At 46.2% G+C, this 26,746-nt stretch overlaps 1 protein-coding gene across 1 annotated transcript in view; it reads left to right on the forward strand.

The window, feature by feature from the left end:
• Window positions 1-26,746, forward strand: part of SEMA6B (semaphorin 6B) — a 229,896-nt gene that overhangs the window by 65,873 nt on the left and 137,277 nt on the right. The gene's annotated exons all lie outside the window — the stretch shown is intronic.

Below are 26,746 nucleotides of genomic sequence, written 5' to 3' on the forward strand. Positions count from 1 at the left end.
GGCAGGGTTAGGCTTAGAATTAAAGAGAACCTGTCATCACAATTTTGTAATGTAAAGTAAAGATATGGCAGTAATGGTGCTGTAGTACTGATTACATTGATACCTTTGGTGAAGAAATCAGCTTTGTTGTTCTTTGTGTTCTTCTTTAATCACCATTTGAAGTTTATAAGTGTGTATAGCGGTATAGAATGCTGGCACTGCTCACGTGTCCATACAACTTTCAATAGGAAGTGTCTCTTTAAATCTGTTTAACGATCAGGAAAAAATAGTCTATGGTGGTGCTCGGTTTCAAAATAGAATTGCATGTATGAACAATAGATAAGGTTGAAAAATAGCGGCACTCAACACTGGTTACTTTAAGTAAGCATCTTTATTGGGGTAACATGTGCAAGACTTAGACCTAGAGGAACAGAGACAAGCAACAGCTGTTTCGCATGAAACACGCTTTTTCCGGCTTATTGATGAGCCAGAAGAAGCGTGTTTCAATCGAAATAGCTGTCGCTCATCTCTGTTCCTTCAGTTCTACGTCTTACACATGTTACCCCAATAAAGATGCTGTTTTAAAGCAACCAGTGGCGAGTGCCGCCATTTTTCCAACCTTATCTCTTGTCCAACCATTTGAAGATTTCTGGTAATTAGATTTTGGTGCTCAGCGGCTGGACTGTATCCTGGATCTTCTCCTCCCTCTTTGTGATTCCCCAGCTCCTCCTCCTGCCTCCAGTCTGTGAATTACCTTCCACCCTTTTTGAGATCTCAGCAGTGACCTCTCATTCAAAGACCAGAGGTAGGCGGAGGGGCTGGGAATCACACACATTAAGGAGAAGACCCCATGTACAGTCCAGCCCCTGTGCACCAACATCTAATTAGTAGAAAATTTCAAATGGTGATTAAAAAAGAACTGGAAAGCACAATTATCTTGAAACACTCGTTCATTGTAATATTGCATTGCAAATGGAGCTTTACCAATACACTTCCCAGTATAGGTGATAAATGTCTTAGGCATCGGGGTCTGTCTGCTTTGAAATCAAACAATCCGGCACTTATAACTATAATTTGGATCGTTGGTACATGTCATTGGTGATACAAGTTCAACACGTTTAACATCCAATATTGACCAGCTACCAGGATTAACATCCCCTTCCGCTACTGATAAGCCCTGCAGTGAGAGTGGATGTTAAAATGGGAGCGTAGCTGGGTTGGTCATTGATAAGTTGTGAAAGTTCCACTACTGAGCACTCGCCACCTCAGCCCCAAATAATTGACCACCCGGCAGCACCATATTTACAGGAGGCCACATACCACAACCTGTCAGCCAATTTCATTGATGCCTACCCAGCAAAGGTTTCCTTGCGCTTTGCAACCTTAGGTCCCATTGGCTGGAAGTAAGGAACTTTATTACTGGCTCTACACGATCTTAAAACACTAGAAGGAGTGCAGATGTCTCATATGTAGTAATATGCACTGACATTATGATATCCAAATATCACCACTCCCTAATTCTCCTTATCTGATATATTATCCACTGTTGTTATCCAGTATATTATCACCTGTATCCTCTGGAATACTATAAGCTCCTACATACAGTACAGACCAAAAGTTTGGACACACCTTCTCATTTCAAGATTTTTCTGTATTTTCATGACTATGAAAATTGTACATTCACACTGAAGGCATCAAAACTATGAATTAACACATGTGGAATTATATACTTAACAAAAAAGTGTGAAACAACTGAAAATATGTCTTATATTCTAGGTTCTTCAAAGTAGCCACATTTTGCTTTGATGACTGCTTTGCACACTCTTGGCATTCTCTTGATGAGCTTCAAGAGGTAGTCACCAGAAATGGTCTTCCAACAATCTTGAAGGAGTTCCCAGAGATGCTTAGCACTTGTTGGCCCTTTTGCCTTCACTCTGCGGTCCAGCTCACCCCAAACCATCTCGATTGGGTTCAGGTCTGGTGACTGTGGAGGCCAGGTCATCTGGCGTAGCACCCCATCACTCTCCTTCTTGGTCAAATAGCCCTTACACAGCCTGGAGGTGTGTTTGGGGTCATTGTCCTGTTGAAAAATAAATGATGGTCCAACTAAACGCAAACCGGATGGAAGAGCATGCCGCTGCAAGATGCTGTGGTAGCCATGCTGGTTCAGTATGCCTTCAATTTTGAATAAATCCCCAACAGTGTCACCAGCAAAGCACCCCCACACCATCACACCTCCTCCTCCATGCTTCACGGTGGGAACCAGGCATGTAGAGTTCATCCGTTCACCTTTTCTGCATCGCACAAAGACACGGTGGTTGGAACCAAAGATCTCAAATTTGGACTCATCAGACCAAAGCACAGATTTCCACTGGTCTAATATCCATTCCTTGTGTTCTTTAGCCCAAACAAGTATCTTCTGCTTGTTGCCTGTCCTTAGCAGTGGTTTCCTAGCAGCTATTTTACCATGAAGGCCTGCTGCACAAAGTCTCCTCTTAACAGTTGTTGTAGAGATGTGTCTGCTTCTAGAACTCTGTGTGGCATTGACCTGGTCTCTAATCTGAGCTACAGTTAACCTGCGATTTCTGAGGCTGGTGACTCGGATAAACTTATCCTCAGAAGCAGAGGTGACTCTTGGTCTTCCTTTCCTGGGGCGGTCCTCATGTGAGCCAGTTTCTTTGTAGCGCTTGATGGTTTTTGCAACTGTACTTGGGGACTCTTTCAAAGTTTGCCCAATTTTTCAGACTGACTGACTTTCATTTCTTAAAGTAATGATGGCCACTCTTTTTTCTTTACTTAGCTGCTTTTATCTTGCCATAATACAAATTCTAACAGTCTATTCAGTAGGACTATCAGCTGTGTATCCACCTGACTTCTGCACAACACAACTGATGGTCCCAACCCCATTTATAAGGCAAGAAATCCCACTTGTTAAATCTGACAGGGCACACTTGTGAAGTGAAAACCATTTCCGGTGACTACCTCTTGAAGCTCATCAAGAGAATGCCAAGAGTGTGCAAAGCAGTCATTAAAGGAAAAGGTGGCTACTTTGAAGAACCTAGAATATAAGACATATTTTCAGTTGTTTCACACTTGTTTGTTAAGTATATAATTCCACATGTGTTAATTCATAGTTTTGATGCCTTCAGTGTGAATGTACAATTTTCATAGTTATGAAAATACAGAAAAATCTTTAAATGAGAAGTTGTGTCCAAACTTTTGGTCTGTACTGTATATTGTGACAGTCACTGGTATAATTTATGAGGGGAGGTATGTGTCACACAGGTTGCTAGCCTGTGTGAGCTGAAGCCAATAAACTTTCTGCCAGCATGTTATATTCTGGTGGGTTAACTCACTTAAAGGGCTTGGTTTTAGGGGAATGACATAGAGATGGGAGGGATGTCATTCCCCATACCTCCACCTCCGGGTGTGGCTGAGCAACGTTTAAATGTTCAGTCCTGTTTTTTTTTTCTCTTTGTGTTGTGTTTGGAGAGGCAAGGTCTGCTGACTGGACAGTCATCACTCAGGAGGGAGCTGAAGGCTGGATATAACCTGTGTGGGCGAACCGCACACACATATATGGACTTTGCTACAGTTTATCTTTTGTTTTGTTGTTTAGCCAAGTAAGGCTGTGTTTATTTTTATTTTGCTGGAGTGCAGAGCTTTATGCTGTTTAATAATGCCTGCAAAGAAAACCCGGGTTCCTGAGTCTACTTCCGGAAGTGGCCGAGCGAGTCGGCCTACCACAATATATATATATGTATATATTTTACAGAAAAGAGAGTAAAAGGGAGGTTTTGTCTTTCTTAGCAGAATATCTATGTGCGGAATTATTGTTCAACTATTAGTGTTGTGGTAGGTCGACTCACTCGGATGCTCAAAGAAGTAGACACAGGAACCGTTTCTATTTAAAGTCCCGCTGGTTTATTGCAATCCTCATAAACCATGTCACAAGAAGACATAACTTAAATACAGCACAAGGTAAAACATAAAGTAACAAGTCCATACAATAATACTGGTTAGCCCATGTGGCTTAGAGTCCAGTTTCCATGTCCTTTAGCAAAGGACATTCAATCCAGGAGAACTGCAACCGCTATATGTGCAGCATATATGTGTGTGAGACAAAACAGCTCTCAATTTAGCCTGTGAATCCCACCCATGGTGGAGATATGGTGAGCAGCCGTTCAGCTGCTCCTAATCAACCTGTCGTGGCCGATTAACCCCTTTTAGTCTTATATTCATTAAAGCATTACTTCAAGTTTATCTCCCAACCACTATGTGTCTTACAGCCACCTTACAGTGTGCAGAATTATTATGTAACTAAATGAAAAATTTAAATGTTCTCATTTTTTATTTTCATGTGTTAAAGTGACAATAATAACCAAACAGCTCAAGATGTAAAAAAATTAATTTCTCACATTTCCCAAAAAATATAAGTAATCAATATAGCCACTCTTCTTTTCAATAACAGTCATATGCCTTCCATCCATGGACGTAAATGGATGGAAGTAAATCTCCCATTTAAGAAGGTACCACAAGTTCTCAATAGGGTTCTTCAGGTGAGGAAGGGGCCATTTCATTATTCTTTCAACTTTAAAGGGTTTGTCCGATCTAAAACAAAGTCTGAAGTCACTCTCACTACTTTTGAATCTTCACAGCCCATGCACTGCGCGCTATGAAGATTCTTCGGTGTCAGCGCCGACAACGGCAGTCACGTGACCTCAAGTTTCTGATATGCATATTCCTGGCAAGAAGCCAACTAGACTCTTTCCGGCCTTGCGAAATATACCTCCATTGAGCCCGCCGGAAACAGTTTAATCGGATTGTAGCCGGGAGTATGCATACTGCAGACTTGCAGTCACATGACTGCCATTCCCAGTGCTGACACTGGAGAATCCTCACAGCGCGCAGTGCATGCGTTGTGAGAATTCACAAGTCTTTGGTCACATAGAGTGACTGCAGACTTGTCATTTTAGACTGGACACCCCATTTAAGGCCTTTACTATTTAGCCAAGCAGTGGAGTACTTTGATGCATGCAATAGAGCATTGTCCTGTATAAAATTCATGTGTTTTTTTTTTAAAGATGCTAACTTTGCTATACCACTGCTTGAAGAAAGTATCTGGTAAGAAAAACTGGCAGTAGGCTTGGGAGTTTATTTTGAGTCCATCGTCTCTTCAAAAAGGTCCAACTAGCTCACCTTTAATAATGCCAGTCCATATCAGTACCCCACCTCCACATTTGTTGGCGTCTGAGTCAAAGTGGTGATCTGTGCTCATTAATAACCTAGCCATGGGCCCATCCAAGTGGTTCATTAAAAGTTACTCTCCTCTCATCAGTCCATAAAAGCTTTGAAAAAAAAATCTATCATCAGATATTTCTTTGCCCAGTTTTGATGTTTCAACTTCTGTGTCATGTTCAGTGGTGGTGTTTTCAGCCTTCCTTACCTTGGCCATGTCTCTGAGCACTGAACACCTTGTACTTCTGGGCACTCCAACGAGGTTGCAGTTCTGGAATATGATAGCACTGGAAGATAATGGTTTCCTGGTCGCTTCACTTCTGATTCTTCTCAAATCTTTGGCAGTTATGCCCCCTTCACATGTCCTGGTGATTCCTGTACAGGAAGAACCAGTACTGGTGAGATCCGTGGTCCGTGTGCCCTTCATATGTAGTATGTGCCATCCGTGTGGCATACATCGTGTGACATCCATGTATCCGCATGTTCGTGTGAAACATTTGTGTGCCATCCATGTGAAACTTACCAGGGCCTGGGAAAAGCATTACAGTTCGTGCTGATCCCAGGTGCCAGCAGCTCTCATCATTGTCCCCTGCTCGTGCCAAGATTAGTGCGAGCAGGAGACAATGATGGGAATTGTATTCTGCACCCGCTGAGTACATGCTATGTAAAATGAAGAATGAAACAAAATAAATGGCGTGGGCTCCTCCAATTATTCATACCCAGCAGAGGGAAAGCCGCTTGCTGAGGGCTGATATTACTAGCCAGGGAAGGGGCCATTAGCCAAAAATCTTCCCTGGCTATTAATAACAGCCCACAACTGTTTGATTAGCGTTTACTGGCTAGATTACAGGGGGACCCCAAAAAGAAATTGTTGTTTAAAATCTACCCAGCAGAGGCTAAACAGACAGCTACGGGCTGATATTAATAGCCAGAGAAGGGGCCTTTGATCTTGGCCTCCTCCGAGGCTAATAACATGAGCCCTCAGCGGCCCCAGAATTGGCACATCAATAAAATGCGCTAAATCTGGTGCTTAGCCTCTGCTCTTCCCACTTGCCCTGGTGTGGTGGCAAGTGGGGTAATAGGGTTGGGGTTGATGTCAGCTTTGTATTGGCAGCTGACATGAAACCCAGGGGTTAGTAATTTAGAGGTGTCTAGAAGACATTACTAACCCCATAGTAAAAGTTTGTAAGTAAACATACAGCCTGACAAAAATTCTTTATTTGAAATAAAAGTCCACACCCTGTTTTACGCATTTATTTAAAAACAAAAAACACAGTTATACTCACCTAACACCAAATCCTCTGAAGCCATTGTCCCCTGTAAAAAACTAAAATAAAAAAGCAAATTTATACTCACCGTAACACCTAATCCTCTGAAGCCAGTGTCCCCTTTAAAAAAAATAAAAATAAAAAACAACAATATCCCTCACCTGTCTGAAGTGGAACAAATCCATACTGTCCCACGCCGTAATCCATCTGTGCGACATGTGCTCTTCAGCATGAATGGTTGCATGATGTGTCAGCTGATGCTGAAGAGCAGGAGAGAATGACACGCCGCAGCGAGCAGGCCCCTGAACTGGGGTGACATCAGTAAGATCATCGCAGTTGCGCTGAGCTCTGTGAGTTCACTGAAGTTCACCATGAGAAATCGGTGAACTGCGGTGAACTCAATAAGCTCAGTGCAACACCATGAGAAATTTCTCATGGTGAACTGAGATGATCTCACTGAGGTCACCCCAGTTCAGGGGCCTGCTCACTGCAATGGGTGTGCATATGTCTTTATTTGCGGTACTTAAAAATTGACCTCATATGGACATACAAAACAGACGTGTGAAGGGGGCCTTAATGTGCGTATTTTTTCACAACACGTTTTTGTGACCCTGTTGACTATTCACAGCAGAACTTTTTTGGGTACTGTGATCACACCCAATATCTTAGCAATTTCAAGAGAGCTGTTTCCCTTTGCAAGACTCCTAACAAGTATTGCCTTTCCAGCGTAAATTAAATCTCTTTTTTGCCTGAGAAAAACAAGCTGCCTAATAATTCTGCACACCTTGATAAAGGGTTTACATCCTTAGGCCACCCCTCCCACATTACACAGAAAACACATAACCTAATCTACTTCATCCGGTAAGCATTCACGTTTACACATCTTGGAGTTGGAAAATCTGCATAAAAATGATGATATGGTCAAAATACTTACCTGTCTATTAATTGCATATGTATACAGTACAGACCAAAAGTTTGGACACACCTTCTCATTTAAAGATTTTTCTGTATTTTCACGACTGTGAAAATTGTACATTCACACTGAAGGCATCAAAACTATGAATTAACACATGTGGAATTATATACTTAACAAAAAGTGTGAGACAACTGAAAATATGTCTTATATTCTAGGTTCTTCAAAGTAGCCACCTTTTGCTTTGATGACTGCTTTGCACACTCTTGGCATTCTCTTGATGAGCTTCAAGAGGTAGTCACCGGAAATGGTCTTCCAACAATCTTGAAGGAGTTCCCAGAGATGCTTAGCACTTGTTGGCCCTTTTGCCTTCACTCTGCGGTCCAGCTCACCCCAAACCATCTCGATTGGGTTCAGCTCTGGTGACTGTGGAGGCCAGGTCCTCTGGCGTAGCACCCCATAACTCTCCCTCTTGGTCAAATAACCCTTACACAGCCTGTAGGTGTGTTTGGGGTCATTGTCCTGTTGAAAAATAAATGATGGTCCAACTAAACGCAAACCGGATGGAATAGCATGCCGCTGCAAGATGCTGTGGTAGCCATGCTGGTTCAGTTTGCCTTCAATTTTGAATAAATCCCCAACAGTGTCACCAGAAAAGCACCCCCACACCATGACACCTCCTCCTCCATGCTTCACAGTGGGAACCAGGCATGTAGAGTCCATCCGTTCACCTTTTCTGCGTCGCACAAAGACACGGTGGCTGGAACCAAAGATCTCAAATTTGGACTCGTCAGACCAAAGCACAGATTTCCACTGGTCTAATGTCCATTCCTTGTGGTCTTTAGCCCAAACAAGTCTCTTCTGCTTGTTGCCTGTCCTTAGCAGTGGTTTCCTAGCAGTTATTTTACCATGAAGGCCTGCTGCACAAAGTCTCCTCTTAACAGTTGTTGAAGAGATGTGTCTGCTGCTAGAACTCTGTGTGGCATTGACCTGGTCTCTGATCTGAGCTGCTGTTAACCTGTGATTTCTGAAGCTGGTGACTCGGATAAACTTATCCTCAGAAGCAGAGGTGAATCTTGGTCTTCCTTTCCTGGGACTGTCCTCATGTGAGCCAGTTTCTTTGAAGCACTTGTAGCGCAACTGCACTTAGGGACACTTTCAAAGTTTTCCCAATTTTTCAGACTGACTGACTTAAAGTAATGATGGTCCCTCGTTTTTCTTTACTTAGAATTTGTATAATGGAAAGAAAAAAGCAGCTAACAGTCTATTCAGTAGGACTATCAGCTGTGTATCCACCAGACTTCTGCACAACACAACCCCATTTATAAGGCAAGAAATCCCACTTATTAAACCTGACAGGGCACACCTGTGAAGTGAAAACCATTTCCGGTGACTACCTCTTGAAGCTCATCAAGAGAATGCCAAGAGTGTGCAAAGCAGTCATCAAAGCAAAAGGTGGCTACTTTGAAGAACCTAGAATATAAGACATATTTTCAGTTGTTTCACACTTTTTTGTTACGTATATAATTCCACATGTGTTAATTCATAGTTTTGATGCCTTCAGTGTGAATGTACAATTTTCATAGTCAGGAAAATACAGAAAAATCTTTAAATGAGAAGGTGTGTCCAAACTTTTGGTCTGTACTGTATATATACACATATACTGTATATATACACTTCTCAAAAAAATAAAGGGAACACTTAACATGATGTAACTCCAAGTCAATAACACTTCTGTGAAATCTACCTGTCCAGTTATGAAGCAACACTGATTGTGAATCAATTTCTCCTGCTGTTGTGCAAATAAAACAGACAACTGGTAGAAATGATCAGCAATTAGCAAGATACCCCCTATAAAGGAGTGGTTCTGCAGGTGGTGACCACAGACCATTTCTCTGTTCTCATCCTTTTTGGCTGTTGTTTTGGTCACTTTTTCATTTTGCCATTGCTCTCACCCCTAGAGGTACAGTAGCATGAGGCGGTGTCTACAGTACAACCCACAGAAGTTGCTCAGTTCAATCAATTGAGTGATTCCATAATTTTTTCCCTCTGCTTGGTCTGAAAAAAATGACCCTTACTGAGTACCACATTTTTAATCTTGATTTCTTTTAGTGTTTCTTAAAGCCCTAAAGTTGCCATTTGAAATGACTTTAGTTTAGTGCCATGTCTGTGATCTGCTTTTTTCAACAACATTAAACAACTGAATGAACATCCTCCGAGCCCGGTGATTCCATAATTTTTGCCAGGGGTTGTAGCATCTGTATGCCATGTGAGTGCTATGCGAGTGTGCGTTTTTTCCCTTACCTAGCATCCGTATGACATGGGTATAACATGCAGGGGTGGATTAAGAGTAGCAAGGGCCCCGGGCAGTTTAGAAGGCGCGGGCCCCCCCCCCCACACACCTGATTTATCACGTGACATGTCACATGATCCCCTGTGATAGATCATGTGATAGTTCACGGGAAATTAATTTGGCACAATATTAATTGTGCTGCCCCATCTGAGAGCAGCACAATATTGGGGCAGATACCCTGATTCCAGCGATGTGTCACTTTTTCAGCTGCTTGTTGTCATTTTGAGAAAGTCACCGTTTTATCTGCTGCAGATCTAGCAGCTCTCTGAATGCTGCGCTCTGTATAGCCCCGCCCACACCACTGATTGGCAGCTTTCTGCCCATGCTCAGTGTACACAGAAATCTACTGATCAGTGATGGGGGTGGGGTCCTACAGAACTTACTAGTCAATTACCTTCTGACAAATCAATGATTTTATCAAAACAACACTAAGCAGCCCAGTAAGTGACACATTACTGGAATCAGTGCCTCTAACCCTACATTATGCTGCTCTCAGATTAGGTGGCAAAAACCTGATGACAGATTCCCTTTAAAGGAGCTGTAAAGACAAAAAAGTTTGTTTAAAAAAAAAAATACAAGCCATTTGTGAAATTAACTTTTTTTCATTGTTAATTCACATTAGACTGTATCTTCAACACTTTTGTCAGCAGGTCTTATTACAGACTCTGAATAGGGCAGCTCTCTCCCTCTCCCTCAGCAGAAAGTCACAGCATGGTTAAAAAACGGGATCTTTTATGATTTTCTCATAATAAATAAAAAAGGACATGCAAGTCCTCCAAACTATTTTCCGTTTCTCTATAGGGGAGGTCCTAAATCTTTCTTGTTCTTTAGTTGATCACATGTCAAAAAGGCAAAGCATTTACTATGAACTCGCCTAAAAAAATATACACTTGGAGAGTAATATCATCATCTGCATGTAAATATTCCTTGACTCTAAGGGCTCGCTCACACTGTCGTATAACACGGCCGAATGCTATGTGATGTTTTATCGGATAGGACTCGGCCCTATGTTATACTATGGGACAGTGCAGATCTGCGATTATTGGCATGAGAAAATAATCTCATTCGATATTCGGACCATGGGCACCCATACAAGTCTACGGGTGCACGTAAAACATTGGACTGCACTCGGATGTCATCCAAGTGCAGTCCGATGAACACTCACAGAGACTATGGAGAAATTAAGTTCTCCATCTTCTCCATATCTGTGCTGCGAGAGAATCGGATCACACTCAGTTGAAGCTCTGACAGAGTTTGAGCCGAGTGTCATTAGCATAATTGGCCCTATTCTCTTGCATGAGAGAATATATGGCTTAGTGAGTGGACCCTAAAACTGAATAGTAGTGACGGACAGGCACCTCACAAGCGGGATCCATGTAGCTCTCAGATGTCATGTAGGTAGGGCTTCATTCCATGGGGTAGGGCTTAATTTCAAGGTATATAAAAAAATGGACTTCAAATAAAAATTAAATGAACACAAAAAGCACTAATTGAATTATTTTTTTCGCATTTATGTTTGCAGCCCCTTTAAAAACCCTTTGAGGACCAAGACACATATATGTCCCATAGTTTTAAACTGGAAAAAAATTTGATTGAATAAAATTTAAGGTCCTCCAAGGTTTAAGTAGGTCATAAATTCATATGAATACTTGCTCATACAATTGCACATGCCAAAAGATGAAGAAGAACAGAATCAAAAATATGACATTAAGTGGAGCACTTACAGGTATTCAAGGTGAAAGAGACCAGCAAAGGCATCGTCTCGAATGACAGTAAATGAGCTAGAATTCAGCAAGCTGAAAATGAAGACAGCAGGTTAGAAGCGAACCAGACTTTATGGTGCTCAGAATTAGTCAAGCAGAATTTATTGACTGCTGTTGCAAAGCACTGAGACTCCCCCAGTGTATAGATGGCGCCGTGCGGCCTCCCGCTGTGTATAGATGGCACCGTATAGATGGCTACGTGCGGCCTCCTGCTGAGTATACGTGTATAGATGGCTACGTGCGGCCTCCTGCTGAGTATAGATGCCGCACGGCGCTCCCCCCAGAGACAGCAGGAGGCCGCACAGCGCCATCTATACTCAGCGGGAGACCGCACGTAGCCATCTATACACAGCAGGAGGCCACACGGCGACATCTATACTCAGCGGGGGGCCGCACGTAGCCATCTATACACAGCGGGGGGCGCACGTAGCCATCTATACACAGCGGGGGGCCGCACGGCGCCGTCTATACACAGCGGGGGGCGCACGTAGCCTTCTATACACAGCGGGGGGCCGCACGTAGCCATCTATACACAGCGGGAGGCCGCACGGCCCCCCCACCAGAGACATCAAGAGGCCGCACTGCGCCAACTATATTCAGCAGGAGGCCGCATGCAGTCATACACACACAAACATATGCAGACATGCATAAACACATTTGAAACACAAAAATACATGCAAACAGACATCACACAATGACATCTGCCCACACACACACACACAAACAGACAGACATCACACACACACCTGCCCACACACACACACACCTGCCCACACACACACACACCTGCCCACACACACCTGCCCACACACACATCTGTGTGTGTATGTATAGTGTGTGTGTGTGTGTATAATGTGTGTGTATGTATAGTGTGTGTGTATGTATAGTGTGTGTGTATGTAAAGTGTGTGTGTGTGTGTATGTATAGTGTGTATGTATAGTGTGTGTGTATGTATAGTGTGTGTGTGTGTATAATTTGTGTGTGTGTATTTTTTTTTTAAGTTAAAAACAAGTAAAATGCATGTGGCATCAATATCAAGACTCCAGATATAAGGGCCTATTCACACTGAATTTTGCAATGCATTCATCTCCTCTTTCCAGGCTTCTATCTAAATCCCTGAAAAATGGCATTCAGATGGGCCTTGACATAGCCATTGATTTGAACAAAGGCAAACCGAGGCTAAAGTCTGAATCTTTAGGCTCCATTTGCTCTGCTTTCAGATGTCTCATTTCAGACAGCACAATCCTGAATTTCAGGGATTCAGTTGTAAGCCTTGTGTAAAGACCTGAATGCAGCGCTGAATGTAGTGTGAATAGGTCCTTACATCCTACACCACCTCAGGGGATTGTTGTTATGGAGTATTGCCCCTGGGTGGCCGCAGTTATGACCACCACCAGGGCTCGCGGTCACCCACCCTAGCTTTGGTATTCTGGGGAGCTGGTATAATGAATATCTGAGAAGAGCCCTAGAGAAGCAAGAACATTGGACAACCAAGAGGTGGTGGCCTCAAGTCAGGTGTAGTGTTCAACAGGGCAAGACTTTCTAACCTGCCCACACACACACACACACATATACACACACCTGCCCACACAGACACACACACACACACCTGCCCACACACACACCTGCCCACACACACACACACCTGCCCACACACACACACACATATACACACACCTGCCCACACACACACACACACACACACACCTGCCCACACACACACCTGCCCACACACACACACACACCTGCCCACACACACACACACCTTCCCACACACACACCTGCCCACACACACACACACCTGCCCACACACACACACACCTGCCCACACACACACACACACACACACCTGCCCACACACACACACCTGCCCACACACACACATATACACACACACACACACCTGCCCACAAACACACACACACACACCTGCCCACACACACACACACACACACACACATATACACACACATATACACACACACACCTGCCCACAAACACACACACCTGCCCACACACACACACACATATACACACACACACATATACACACACACCTGCCCACAAACACACACACACCAGCCCACACACTCACCTGCCCACACACACACACACACACACATATACACACACACACACCTGCCCACACACACAGACACACACACACATATACACACACACACCTGCCCACACACACACACATATAAACACACACACCTGCCCACACACACACGCCCACACACACATACACATATACACACACATATACACACACACACACCTGCCCACACACACACCTGCCCACAAACACACACACCTGCCCCCACACACACACATATACACACATATACACACACACACATATACACACACACACATATACACACACACACACCTGCCCACACAGACACCTGCTCACAAACACACACACACCTGCCCACACACTCACCTGCCCACACACACACACACATATACACACACACACCTGCCCATACACACACACACCTGCCCACACAGACACCTGCCCACAAACACACACACACCTGCCCACACACACATCTGCCCGCCCACACACACACACACTCACCATCCCCCGGCTCCATTCCTCCTGCCTGCTCTGTCTCTTTTCCGGTGCAGCACTGCAGGCCGGGGCGCACTGTGTGACGTCACAGCTAGGAGACACAGCCGCACACAGGGCCGTGTCTCCTAGCAGTGACGCGGCCGGGCCAGCACAGGGAAGTTAACTGCTGCAGTGCTGGCCCGGCCGATGAAGAAGTAGCGGCGGCCGCTGCTGGGGGAGCGGTCCGGGCCCCCCCCTCCCGCCACTGCTACCGCTATGTGCCGCGGCGGCCCGCACATATAATGAGGGCAATCCGGCATTAGACACCCCGCCTGGAGCCGCAGGCCCCCTGCCGACTCGGGGCCCCGGGCGGTCGCCCGGATTGCCCTCATTATAATCCGCCTATGATAACATGCATATGCAGTGCGTTTTTAACATCAGCTTTTACATACACTAATTCTCTGTTATTACAAGACAATTTTCGAACTAATAAAACAATCTTATATACAGATATAGATAGATAGAAATATGTCAGTGAGATATATAATTAGTGCAGTGTATGTGTAGTTTACTATATATGTATTTAGTTAATAATTAAAGAATTAAAAGAAAAAAATGTCATGGGGTTCCCCATATTATTCTTAACCAGTTTGGGAAGGGGGTAATAAACATGGAGCTTCCCAGGCAATTAATATCAGCTGACAGCTGTCTACTTAGCCTTTCCTGGTTATTAAGAAGGGGTGACCCCCCAAAAATTGATGTGTGGTCCCCTTATTTAATAACCAGCAAGGTTAGGCAGACAGCAGTGGGCTGATATAATAGCCTAGGAAGGGACCATGGATATTGGCTCCTCCCAGACTAAGAATATCACCCCTCAGCTGCCCCAGAAATGGTGTATCCACTAGATGTGCCAATTCTGGCGCTTAGCCTCCGCTCTTCCCACTTGCCTTGGTGCGGTGGCAAGTGGGGTAATAGTATTTGGGTTGAAGTCACCTTTCTAATGTCAGCTGACATCAAACCCAGTCAATCTCTGCATGTTCGACGGTCAATCTCTGCATGTGTCATGGCTGTCTAACAGCCGTGACACTTGCAGCAACGGCGACAGTAAAAGAAATGCTGAGCATGCCAAAATATTAATATCCAGATGTTGCAATTAGTGTTGAGCGAGTAGCTTTCATTAACCCTTTCGGCGAGCACCCAAGCGTGCTCGCCGAAAGGGTTAATGAAACCTACTCGCTCAACAGTAATTACAACATCTGGATATCAATATTTTTTTCCCCTGCTATATTTCACTGTTTTGGTGAGGAAAATTGATCTGTGGGGAAAACACCATTTTAATTAAGTTTATTCTGCAAATAAGTGATAATGGCAAGGACTTCCAACTTTTCATTTTACATATTATGTTGTCAATATATAGGATTAAAAGCAGGTTCCTGCCGCCACCTGGAAATTTCCAACAATCTGTAAATTACTTCCCATAAAGGTCATCAAGAGTGACTGTCAAAACCGTCGACAAGCTCCATTTCTCACTCTAGTGATCCTTCTAGATCAATGAAGTACAAAAAGATTTTGGCCCCGATTCAGAATTCTGGTGTAAATTGCTTTGAAATCTTGGCGACTTCTGTCTTTGTCATGCCAGTTTCACCCAGCTCGATCAAAGTGGGCAGAGCTGGGGCAGAACAGGGGAGTTATGGCTCAGCTGGTCTAATTCATGAAGAGCTGATGTGTATCTTACGCCAGAACTCTTACGGAGGCGCGTGCCGCTTTTTAATAGAAATCATGGGGTCCCATAGCAGAAGTTCTAATTGCCCCCCCTTCCCCAAAAAATATATATATATTTGTCTATGTCACAGAAGAGCATATCTCACAATTTTCCGGCCTTTACATAGCAATTTTCCTCCTGCTGAAGTCCTAGAGTCCTCTTTCATTGCCCCCATGAAGAATGATGCTAATAAAAGTGCCCCCCAAAAACAGTATGATACCCCCATGGTGCATTCCTCCACATTAGCCTCTACATGCACAGTATAATGACCCTTTTGTACCCCACCTTAACTCCCAAGGCAAAGTATGGTGACCCTAACACAGTATGATCCCTCAACTGTGACTCCCACACAGCCCTCTATACAGTATAATGGGCCTACATACAGTATAATGGCCCGCACTAGCCCTCCAAACAGTATAATGGCCCCACACAGCCCTCCAAACAGTATGATGGACCCCACACAAACCTTCACACCGTATAATTGCTTTTATACAGTATAATGGCCCCAAAATATTATAATGGCCTCACATAGCCTTCCATATAGTATAATGCGCCCCCCATAATCCTCCATATAGTATAATGCGCCCCCTATAATCCTCCATATAGTATAATGAACTTCCCATGGTCCTCCATAGAATATAATGCACTCCCATAGTCCTCCATACAGTATATTACACACCCCATAGGGTAAAATGCAGCCCCCGTATAGTATAATGCACCATACAGTCCTGCAGTATTATGGGCACCACGTACTCACTGATATTAAAATACCGTATATTTTAAATAAACTGACCCGAGTATAAGCCAAGGCCCTAATCTTACCACAAAAAACTGGGAAAACTTATTGACTCGAGTATAAGCCTAGGGTGGGAAATGCAGCAGCTACTGGTAAATTTCCCCATCTTAGTACGCATTGCTCCCTCATCCCCAATCCTGGTACGTATGGCACCCCTCATACCCCAAATCCTGGTACGTAGAGCCCCTCTCATCCCCCAATCCTGGTATGTGTGGCCCCCTCATACCCCAATTCTGGTATGTGTGGCCCCCTCATACCCCAATCCTGGTATGTGTGGCCCCCTTATCCCCCAATCCTGGTATGTGTGACCCCCTTATCTCCCAATCCTGGTATGCATGGCCTCCCTCATCCCCCAATCCTGGTATGCATGGGCGCCTCATCCTCTAATCCTGGTATGTATGGCCTCCTCATCCCCAATCCTGGTATGCATGGCACCCCTCACCCCCAATCCTGGTATGTATGGCACCCTCATCTCCAATCCTGGTATGCATGGCCTCCTCAGCCCCCAATCCTGGTATGTATGGGCCCTAGTGATGAGCGAGCATGCTCGCTACTGCTCGGTGCTCGCCCGAGCATCTCACTGCTCGAGATGCTCGGCGCTCGCCGAGTATTTCCGGTTTGCTCGGGCGGGAACTCGGGTCCCCTCCCTGCATGTTTGGCGCTCTTTAGAGAGCCAATGAACATGCAGGGATTATCTGCCATGCACTGTAATGCCGTAGCCATGTTGGTTGTGGGCATTACAGTGATTGGCTGGCCGCACAGCGCCATCAGGTCTATATCAGACCTGGCGCCGCCATGCTCGTCACAGTCACTCCGAATCAGACAGTATAGGGAGAGCTGCTGCTGCGTCAGGGAGAGATTTGATCGTGTATTAGGTAGTGTAGGGAGAAAAACCGTACATTACACATATCCATCTTAACAAACAGTCCATCTGAGGACTAATCCATCTGCAGAAATATCAGGCAGGCAGGGTGTATAGGCAGGCAGTGTATATAGCAGACTGCAGTGCATATAGCACAAGAGGCTCCATTCCAATTCTGCCTTCTGCTGCTGTTAGGTATTTCTATACAAAGGCACCGGTCTCAGGGGCCAGGAATACTTTTTTTTGGATCTTAATCCTCATTATTTGCTTAAAAAGCAATCCAGAGAACACCATTTTTCTGCGCCATTTGCTTGTTGGCACTGCAGAATAATGCCAGGTCCTTTCCATATTAGAGCGCTAGAAATCCAGCTATTCAAAACTCTGTTTTCTCCGTCAAAAGGATCACATATACGTTGTCAGAAAATACTGCCATTTCTGGCCTCCATTAAAAATTTCCTTTAGTGTGTCATTGAAGCAATTCACAACAGTTTGCTGTTCAAACTACTTACCTACAGGCCAGGTAATTAAAACTCTGTTTTCTCCGTCACACGGATCACATATACGTTGTCAGAAAATACTGCCATTGCTGGCTTCCATTAAAAATTTCCTTCAGTGTGTCATTGAAGCAATTCACACCAGTTTGCTGTTCAAACTACTTACCTACAGGCTAGGTATTTAAAACTCTGTTTTCTCCGTCACACGGATCACATATACGTTGTCAGAAAATACTGCCATTTCTGGCCTCCATTAAAAATTTCCTTTAGTGTGTCATTGAAGCAATTCACAGCAGTTTGCTGTTCAAACTACTTACCTACAGGCCAGGTATTTAAAACTGTGTTTTCTCTATCACACGGATCACATATAAGTTCGCTCCAAACTCAGTCATTTGTGGTGAGCGTGGAAGATACTGTCCTCCATTTAAAAAGGGCAAGGCACGTGGCAAGGGACGGGGAACTGGACGTGATGGTAATGGTGCATGCAGAGGCCGAGGACAAGGCCATGGGCAACCCGAAATTGTGCCACAACAAACACCCACATCTTCTCGCCCGACCTTCCAGTCCCAATTTCTAGGGGACCGCAGCACACCACTATTGGACCCAGAGCAGTGTCAAAAGGTTGTTGGTTGGATAGCGGATAATGCTTCCAGTCACTTAGCCACCACCACCACCACTCTGTTTTCCACACGGTCAAGTCTCAGTAGCCGTGAGTCTGGACCGCATATTCCTCACCCTGATACTCCTTCCTCCCACCATGCCGAGAACCCAGAGACAACTGATCCCACACTTGGACACTCTGAAGAGCTGTTCACTTTTCCATTTATAGATTCGGGCCTCTCGCCCGGTCCACTTGAAGCGGGGCAAGAGGAGATTGCGTGCAGCGATGCCCAAATATTTGAGCAGCCACGGTCACACGAAGGCGACGGTGGGAAAGTGTCACAAGAGGTGGACGATGATGAGACACAATTAGCAGAAAGTCAGGAGGAGGACCAGAGTGTGGAAGTGGAAGACGAGGTGGTGGATGATATAGTAACAGACCCAACCTGGCAGGAGGACATGCAGAGCGAGGACAGCAGCACACAGGAGGAGGGAGGCAGAGCTCCCCAACAGGCAGGAAGAAGCAGTGTGGTGGCCGCAGACAGAAGGCAGGCAACCATTCCCCGTAACACCAACACGAAGGAAGTTGCCAGTACAACTGTTAGGTCTTCCCGAGTCTGGTTGTTTTTTAAAGACTCTGCCGATAACCCCAAAAAGGCCATTTGCACCAGCTGCCAGGCCAGCATCAGCAGGGGTGGCAAAACGACTAGCCTGACCACCACCAGCATGATCAGGCACATGGCAGCAAAGCACCCGACTTTGTGGGCCAAACCCTAGGGTCCAGGAACAGTGTCTGCGGGTGGCACCATTGCTTCTTCCGCTGTTGTGCATGCAAGCCAATCCCCTGTCCATGGTGCATGCGAAGACGCCTCCTGCCCTGCACCTGTTGTTGCACACTCTCAAGTAGCAGCATCAGGAAGCACGTCCATGTCCTAGTCTCAGCGCAGCGTTCAGTTGTCCATACCCCAGTCCTTGGAACGCAAGCGCAAATATGCAGCCCACGCCCCACAGGCCACACTACTAAATTCTCACATTTCACGACTGCTTGCGCTCGAAATGTTGCCTTTTAGGCTCGTGGAGACGGAAGCATTCCGCAACCTGATGGCGGCGGCCGTCCCTCGGTACTCGGTCCCCAGCCGCCACTATTTCTCCCGGTGTGCCGTCCCTGCATTACACAAGCACGTGTCCCAAAACATTAGCCGTGCTCTCAACAACGCAGTTACTGGTAAAGTCCACCTAACCACGGACACGTGGACAAGTGCTTGTGGGCTGGGACGGTACATCTCGCTGACGGCATACTGGGTTAACATAGTGGAAGCCGGGACCCAGTCGGACCTTGGGACGGGAAATGTCCTCCCGACGCCAAGGATTGCGGGCCCTAGGTCAATCAGGGTTGCCCCCACGGTCTACAGCTCCTGTACCTCATCTTCCTCAGCCTCCTCCTCCTCTTCAGCCTCCATCTCCGAAATGACCACATCAGTCACAAGCTAGAAGCACTGCAGCACTGCCTCAGCCAAGCGGCAACAGGCTGTGCTGAAGCTAATATGCTTAGGTGAAAAACCGCACAATGCTGAAGAGTTGTGGACAGCTCTGAAAGAGCAGGCAGATCTGTGGCTCACACCGCTGAACCTACAACCAGGCATGGTCGTGTGTGACAATGGCCGAAACCTGGTGGCGGCTCTGAGGCGAGGCGAGCTCACACACATACCATGCCTGGCGCATGTGCTTAACATCGTGGTTTAGCAGTTTCTCAAAAACTACCCGGAGCTGCCGGATCTGCTTGTTAAAGTACGCCGCCTGTGTGCCCATTTTGGAAAGTCAGCTACAGCTTCCGCCGCCCTTGCAGTGTTTCAGCAGCGTTTGCAGCTTCCCGCTCACAGACTGGTGTGTGATGTCCCCACGCGTTGGAACTCTACACTGCAGATGTTGGGAAGGATTTGTGAGCAGAAGAGAGCAGTTGATGAGTACCAGCATCAACAAGGCCGTCGCTATTCAGTTCAGACTCCACACATAAGACCTCCGGAGTGGACATGGATGTCAGACATATGTACCATCCTCCAAAACTTTGAGGACTCCACCAAGATGGTGAGCAGCGATGACGTCATAATTAACTTCACCATCCCGCTTCTCTGTCTTCTGAAACGCTCTCTGCTCACAATCAAAGAGGATGCATTGCAGGCGGAGCATGATGAGATGGAGCAAAGAACCATACAGGGTGATTACACACAGCCAAGTCTCATCTCATCACAATGTGGATTGGGTGACAATGAGTAAGAGGAGGAGGAGGAGGAAGGACAGGAGCTAGTTTCATGCACTATAGACGGTACTACCTGCACAGCTGTCATACCGTCTGTTCAGCGTGGATGGCCAGAGGGCAAAGAGGAGGAGGAGAGCATGGTCAGTCATCCTCTTGCCGAGGACACGGAAGTCTTGCCTGTTAGTAGTCTGGCACGCATGGCTGAGTTTATGTTACATTGCCTTTCCCATGACCCTCGCGTTCTCAAAATTTTGGGTGACAGTCATTACTGGTTTGTGACACTTCTAGACCCACACTACAAGGAGAACTTTATATCTCTTATTCCTGAGGCGGACAGGTCTACAAAAATGGGGCAGTACCAGAAGGCCCTTGTTGCGGAACTATTAAAAAAATTCCCATCTGAAAACGCTGGCGGCAGAGGGCACACTTCGGTGGCCAACCAAGAAGTACAGGCGAGAGAGACACAACTTCAATCCAGCAGAGGCAGGGGAACACTGTCAAAGTTCTGGGAGAGTGCAAAGTTTGGGAAGATGGGAAGATGCTGAGGGAGTACCTTGCCGACGGTACCAACGTCCTCTGTGATTCCTCTGTGCCTTATAATTATTGGGTATCCTAGCTGGATGCGTGGAATGAACTGGCTCTCTATGCCTTGGAGGTCCTCTGCCGCCAGCGTTTTATCAGAGCGGGTTTTTAGTGCCGCTGCTGGAAGTATAACTGATAAGCGCATCCGCCTGTCAACTGAAAATGCTGACAGGCTGACTCTTCTAAAAATGAACAAGGGCTGGATTGGGCCAGACTTCTCAACACCACCGAATGATAACAGCGTAACATAAACTGAAATCCAGTGTCTTTTCTTGCGAGGTGTATTCCCATGCACCTTTTCACATCCACACATGGGTATATGCTTCCTGACTTTGTCTATTTGCTCTTGTCCTCCTCCTTCTCCTCATCCTCATCCACCATATCACCAGGGTGACCGTGGTCCGTGATGCAACACCCACATAATTTTTTTAAAGGGTGTTTATGATGCCCGTGAAAATTTTTTTTTTATACAGTATGTTCATGTATACCCCCCAGGAGTAAATGTTTGTCAGCCCATACACTTAGTGCATGAGCATTACAAGTATAGGAGGCCCACTCCTTTCTAATGGGAACATTTTTTATATGAGGCGCTCCTCCACGTCTCTTCCAAGGGGCATTGAAGTGCCTCCAAATTTTTGCCAGCCCTTGCATTCACTGCATAGGCCAACACTATGGGAGACTCTCTCCTTTCTAATGGGAATTTGTCGTTACTGTGGCCCTGCTCTGTGTGTCTTTAAATTCTTAGTGCGGTTTTTCCTAAAATTGGTCAGCCGTTGGACTCACTGCATACCCTATAACTGTATAGCAGACCCTCTCCTTTCTAATGGGAACATGTCGTACCTTGTTACTGTGGCCCTGCTCTATGTGTCTTTAAATTCTTAGTGGGGTTTTTCCTAAAATTGGTCAGCCGTTGGACTCACTTCATACCCTATAACTGTATAGCAGACCCTCTCCTTTCTAATGGGAACATGTCGTACCTTGTTAATGTGGCCCTGCTCCGTGTGTCTTTAAATTCTTAGTGGGGTTTTTCCTAAAATTGGTCAGCCATTGGACTCACTGCATACCCTATAACTGTATACCAGACCCTCTCCTTTCTAATGGGAACATGTCGCACCTTGTTACTGTGGCCCTGCTCTATGTGTCTCTAAATTCTTTGTGGGGTTTTTCCCAAATTTTGGCAGCCCTTGCAGTCACAGCATAGGCATTAGCACTATAAGAGACCCGCTCCTTTATAATGAGAACATTTTTTTTACTGAGATCCTCCTCTATGTCTCTTCAAAGGGGTATTGGGTTGCGTCCAAATTTTTGGCAGCCCTTGCAGTCACTGGATATGCAATAACAGTATAGGAGACCCACTTGTTAATAATGGGAATAACAAATCATTGCCGGCTGATGACTCTCTAACAATAGCTACGGCCGACTGCTGGCCTTTTAAGAATAGTAAGGGCCGTCTGATGTCCCTGTAAAAATAAACTTTATGACTTTCAGAGTCCCTCCATCATAAATAAAAAAGGATGTGTCTGATGATGTGTCACACACCACATTGCCAGATAAGGTTGTAAAATGTTAAAATTACATTTCCCGGTGAATGCATTTGTCTTAAAAAATAACGTAAAAAAAACAAAACAATAGGATCTTTCTTTAGTATAAAAAAAAGCGTCACCAATTTAACCTCAATGTAATCACATTGTTCAGCTCATGCACCTCCTCCTCCATCTCCGAAATGATCACATCAGTCACAAGCTGACAGCACTGCAGCACTGTCTTGGCCAAGCGGCAACAGGCTGTGCTGAAGATAGCATGCTTAATGCTTAATTGACAAACCACCCAGCGCTGCAGAGTTGTTGAAAGCTGTAACACAGCAGCCTGATCTGTGGCTCTCACCGCTGAACATACAGCCAGGCATGGTCGTGTGTGACAATGGGCGGAAACTGGTGACGGAGAAATGACAGCCGGGGTAGATACGGTTTCCCTTTATGCCAGTCCTTTCACCGAGCTAAAGAATATGGCTGTGGTGAAATACAACTCCCACTTTCAGATTGAAAAACATTGGGCCCACCAGAGGATTTGATTCTGAGGGCTAACCTTTCTCACCCGCTCAAGAGCCCCATAGCATCTGCAAAGTTAGCGCTATCATGAACTCTACTGAGGTAGAAGCCAAGGCACACCAGAAGACTCTTTGGTGTGACCGTCCAACCCTGCTGAGAAGCAGTCCTGGCTAAGAAAAGTGTGTGGGAAGGTAGCCGGACCCTCTATGGCTGCTTTTTTATTGAGGAGGAAACACACGCAAACATGGGGAGAACATACAAAGTCCTTGCAGATGTTGTCCTTGCTGGGATTTGAACCCAGGATCCCAGCGCTGCTAGGCTTCAGTGCTAACCACTGATCCAATGTGCTGCCGTTCACCCTCTAATATCTAACAGGCTGGAGAAACTTGCACCTACTGCCACTCTATCTTCAGCTCCTTTGTGAGAAAATGTATTTGGGCAGCCACTCAGTCTACCAAATAAAATTCCTGAGAAGGAAATTGGGGGTGGCTTCGCTACTGGTACTGGGGGCAGTGATAATACCAAGGCGTCGTACCATAGTTTGCTGGAAATATTCCAGGCTGGTAGGAGGCAAGCAAATTCCCACAGAAAAGTACCAGCAGTAATGTTCAGGCCACATTTCAAGTGCAAGCAGCTTTAGAGGACTTCCTGGGAGAAATGACACGCAGGGTAGATACGGTTTCCCTCTATGCCAGTCCTTTCACCGAGCTAAATACAACTCTTAGCAAAAAAAAGTTGTGGACTGGCTCCGTACCGTCCCTGACCACATTCACCTGTCCACGTGTTTGTGGTTAGGCGGTCCTTCCCAGTAAGTGCACTGGGGAGGGCACAGGTAATGTTGTGGGACCCGTGCTTGTGGAAGGCGGAGGCGATACCGGGAAATATAGTGGCGGCTGGGGACCGATTATGGACACCCGGCCGCTGCTAGTTTGAGGTTGTGAAAAGCTTCCGCCTCTACGAGCCTAAAAGGCCACATTTCAAGTGCAAGCAGCTGTCAAAAATTTGGCAGTATAGTATTGCAGCCTGTGGGTGGGTGGCTGCCTGCATACTTGCGCTTGCATTCCAAGGAATGGGGTAGGGACAGCTGAACGCTGCAGTGGGACAAGGACGTGGACGGTGATTGTTGCAAGTCTGCAACGACAGGTGCATGGTGGTAGGCATCTTCGCATGCGCCAAAGATCACTTATGATGGGCACACTTTTAGGCAGTGACCTGGGAGTCAGAGATGCTTCTGTGACACCTCGTGCCCTCCCTGAGCTTTGGGGTACTGGGAGCCGGGTCAGTGTAGGGGTCGCGGGAGGGATGCAGTCGTGGCCTAGACCCGGTCCGTGCCCAGGGCAGTCACATAAAAGATATAATGGGCTTTCAAGTAAGAGTGGTATTTCGACTACGCCACCTGCGGTTTCCGGTGATGGGCACCAGTGCTGCTTCAGTCCACTGAGGCCGGTGTTACGGGCAGCTAAGATGGGACGGCTCCCCGCAGGCGGAGCAGGCCTCAGGGCAGTGTGAGGAGGAATGGTGGGTGCAGTGCCGCGCAGGAAATAACGAGCTGAGACGGTGTATGAAGTCATCTGGATCTTTACTCACTTGGGATGAACTTTCAGCCGCAAAGCTTCTCTCTGCTACTCACGGTGTACTGCGGCCACCGGGAAGGGGATCAGCACTTTCCAGGTAGATCAGAAGCACCTGTCAAGACCCCGCTGGTGTGTGTTCCTCTCCTTGGTAGGTTCTCCCACTAAGTCTTCTCCTGACTGTGTGTGGTACGAACGTGTTGTAAGGCTGGGTCCCACTGGATAAACGCAGTGTAAGAGATACAGGTGGCGTAGGCCGCTCCGTCCGTATCCCTCTGGGATCCACTAAACCTCCGGGCTTTTCTGACTGAGACGTGAAGTGACAAAGTCAGATATCGGTGGCCGGTCACCCCTTTTGCAGCAGGAATCCCTCTGACTAGGCTAGTGTAAAGAATACAGTTGGCGACTCCGCTCCGTCCGTATCCCCCTGGGATCCTTTTGCCTGTGGAGCCTATCTCCTCCGCTCCCCTCCAGGGCCTTCTTAGGTCAGGTTCTCTCCTTGTTCCTCTCCTTGGTAGGTTCTCCCATTAAGTCTTCTCCTGACTGTGTGTGGTACGAATGTGTTGTAAGGCTGGTTCCCACTGGATAAACGCAGTGTAAGAGATACAGGTGGCGTAGGCTGCTCCGTCCGTATCCCTCTGGGATCCACTAAACCTCCGGGCTTTTCTGACTGAGACGTGAAGTGACAAAGTCAGATATCAGTGGCCGGTCACCCCTTTTGCAGCAGGAATCCCTCTGACTAGGCTAGTGTAAAGAATACAGTTGGCGACTCCGCTCCGTCCGTATCCCCCTGGGATCCTTTTGCCTGTGGAGCCTATCTCCTCCGCTCCCCTCCAGGGCCTTCTAAGGTCAGGACCTTGACCGAGTAGAGACAGTGGTTAACTCTGACCCGCTCCTCGTCTCAAGGCCAGAGTACGAGGACCGTGTATCTTCAGTCAGCTGCAGCCTTTTGCTGGACTCTGGCAGAAGACCACAATCCAAGACGAAGACCACAATCAAAGACGAAGACCACAATCAAAGACCTTGAACTTAAGATGGTCGTAGATTAAATATGAATGAATAAGTTTTTCCTAAAAGTGTGTCCTCCACCCTCACCCACTACATGGTTCCCCCTATCTTTGGTTCCTCCCATCTCCTCTATCCCGGGCCGGGGCAGCACCCTGGTGCATTTAGGCCCCCTTCAGGACAGGAGTGGTGTAGTGTTGAATGGTGAAGTGGGGTCCTGAGAGATGCTCAATCCTTTCCTGAAAGAGGAGATACCACACCTCGAACTGAGGTGCAGTACCCCTGTGGCGACTGAACCCTGAGGGGCGCCACACTTCCAGAGGTCTTACCCATGCTGTTCCCATGTCTTTTCAGCACTGTATGCATGTGTCTGATGATGTGTCACACACCACATGGCCAGATAAGGTTGTAAAATGTTAAAATTACATTTCCCAGTAAATGCATTTGTCTTGGTTGAAAGCAATTCCAAAGTGCAAAAACGCATCAAAAACGCTACGTGTGAACATAGCCCAAGTTGTGGAGGAGTATTTTTGTTTTTGGTTATTTATTTTGCCTTATATACAAGTCATTACCCTGGAAAGTATGTTCCTTAACATATTTCCCAGGAAAATCCATTTTGGTTTCGTTTTTGTATGTTTTATTGTGAGTCCGTAAAAGTGGTGTAATACTCTGACCACGTTGCTGACAGCAGTGAT

Source organism: Phyllobates terribilis, unplaced genomic scaffold (genome assembly GCF_046119375.1).
Source record: "Phyllobates terribilis strain yellow unplaced genomic scaffold, ASM4611937v1 Scaffold_1__5_contigs__length_1240528914, whole genome shotgun sequence".
Classification (NCBI taxonomy): domain Eukaryota; kingdom Metazoa; phylum Chordata; class Amphibia; order Anura; family Dendrobatidae; genus Phyllobates; species Phyllobates terribilis.